Source organism: Mastomys coucha, unplaced genomic scaffold, assembly GCF_008632895.1.
Source record: "Mastomys coucha isolate ucsf_1 unplaced genomic scaffold, UCSF_Mcou_1 pScaffold23, whole genome shotgun sequence".
NCBI classification, from domain to species: Eukaryota; Metazoa; Chordata; class Mammalia; order Rodentia; family Muridae; genus Mastomys; species Mastomys coucha.
In genome coordinates this window covers 118274109-118275607 of record NW_022196906.1, presented here as the reverse complement: position 1 = coordinate 118275607, position 1499 = coordinate 118274109, and the positions used below count along the sequence as shown (strand labels likewise).

The following is a 1499-nucleotide window of genomic DNA, read 5'->3' as shown; positions in this document are numbered from 1 at the left end:
GCTTGTACTGCAGAAGGATCCTGTGTGTGCCGCGTTGTTCCTGCTGGCGGGAGGTAGCGCGGGACAAAGAATGAATAAAGAAAATTTTGTTCATTTATATAATGGTGTGATACTCAGGCATTAAAAGCAAGGACATGGTGAATTTTTTAGGCAAATGGATGGAACTAGAAAAATATCATCCTTAGTGAGGTAACCCAAATCCCAAAGGATTTACATGGTATGTACTCACTTATAAGTGGATATTCTCTCTTTTTCTTTCCTCTATCCTTCTTTCCTTCTTATGTAGGAGTAGGCCTGTAAAGGAAAAATGGGGGGGGGGGGTTACAGGAATAATACAATCATAATAGCAGTAAGGGTAGATTGTTGAATTTACTCTTAAACCAAAAAACATTCTATATGCCAATAATCTTACATTTGTATAGATCTTTGTATACTGATGTAAAGCAAATGGTTTTTTTTAATATCACACTATATATTATGTTTCAACTCTTGTATAAGATATTAGACCTGGGCCACTTCTTTCCACCAGCTCCATCCGGAGATTCCTGCCATGGCTCCTCTCGGAAGAAAACGTAAGGCCGAGGCCGCGGCTATGGAGACGGAGAAAAAGCGCGAGAAACTGGCGGAGGGCACGGCCGTGGTCATTGAGCATTGTACGAGCTGACGCGTCTATGGCCGCCATGCTGCTGCCCTGAGCCAGGCTCTGCAACTGGAGGCCCCAGACCTACCTGTGCAAGTGAACTCGTCCAAACCGCGGAGGGGCAGCTTCGAGGTGACGCTCCTGCGCCCGGACAACAGCCGGGTTGAACTCTGGACTGGTATTAATAAGGGCCCTCCACGAAAGCTCAAATTTCCTGAGCCTCAAGAGGTGGTTGAAGAATTGAAGAAGTACCTTTCATAAAGAGGATGGGAAAGAGTCCTCATGTTGAGCTTTCAGTCCCTGGAGATGTTGAAGCATTTATGATGGTGCATGGCCAAACTTAAGCTATGTACCTGAAGCCATAGTTTCTTCCTCACCAGAAGTGATGGTTCAGTTGTGAGGCAGCCCTCCAGAAAGGCATTGTAAAAGTGTTTCAATTGTTTAATAAAAGTTCAAGTACCTGAAAAAAAAAAAGATATTAGACCTGTGCAACTCATTTAAAATGCAAAGTAAAGTTCTACCCTTTTGCAAGCTCCTATTGCACACTATTTAGGATAATTTTTAAAATACGAGTTAATAGTCTATTAGACTCATGATCATGTTAGATAATAGTTTAGTCAATTACAGAAACTTGCTTCTTAGATTGAACAGATAGTAAATGGCTAGAAATAAACAATGCTGGCCTATTTAGACATACTTAGAGGGTCTTCAAAAAACCTAAGAGATCTAGAGAATATGGCATTGAAAGATTCTTTTAAAAGGATTTTTGATGATGAGATATGTCATCTCCTGGAAACACTCCCATTCCACTTCAGAGAAGATGATGAGCATTGAAGAATCTTCTTATGGAGTTTGCTTC

The 1499-nt window shown here is 41.4% G+C and overlaps 1 pseudogene; it reads left to right on the top strand.

Moving 5' to 3' along the window:
• The first annotated feature begins 542 nt into the window (after positions 1 to 542).
• Positions 543 to 1114, top strand: LOC116072833 (annotated as a pseudogene).
• The last annotated feature ends 385 nt before the right edge of the window (positions 1115 to 1499 follow it).